The sequence below is a fragment of the Bison bison genome, unplaced genomic scaffold, assembly GCF_000754665.1.
Source record: "Bison bison bison isolate TAMUID 2011002044 unplaced genomic scaffold, Bison_UMD1.0 scf7180017864530, whole genome shotgun sequence".
NCBI classification, from domain to species: domain Eukaryota; kingdom Metazoa; phylum Chordata; class Mammalia; order Artiodactyla; family Bovidae; genus Bison; species Bison bison.
The window spans coordinates 11,924,102-11,924,331 of record NW_011495080.1 but is presented as its reverse complement, the minus strand read 5'-3'; positions in this window follow the sequence as shown (position 1 = coordinate 11,924,331).

Sequence of the window (230 nt, the reverse complement as noted above, 5' to 3'; positions counted from 1 at the left end):
CCCAAGAATACTGGAGTGGGTAGCCTGTCCCTTCTACCTGGGAACTTCCTGACCCAGGAATTGAACTGGGGTCTCCTGAATTGCATTTACTAACTGAGTTCTCTGGGAAGCCTGCCATTGCAGTGGTATGGCTAAATTGTTTTAGGAGTTTAAGAACAACAAAGTATTCCTTCCAGCTGAACCATCAGAGGCAAGGTTCAATGCACGATACTGGATGCTTGGGGCTAGAG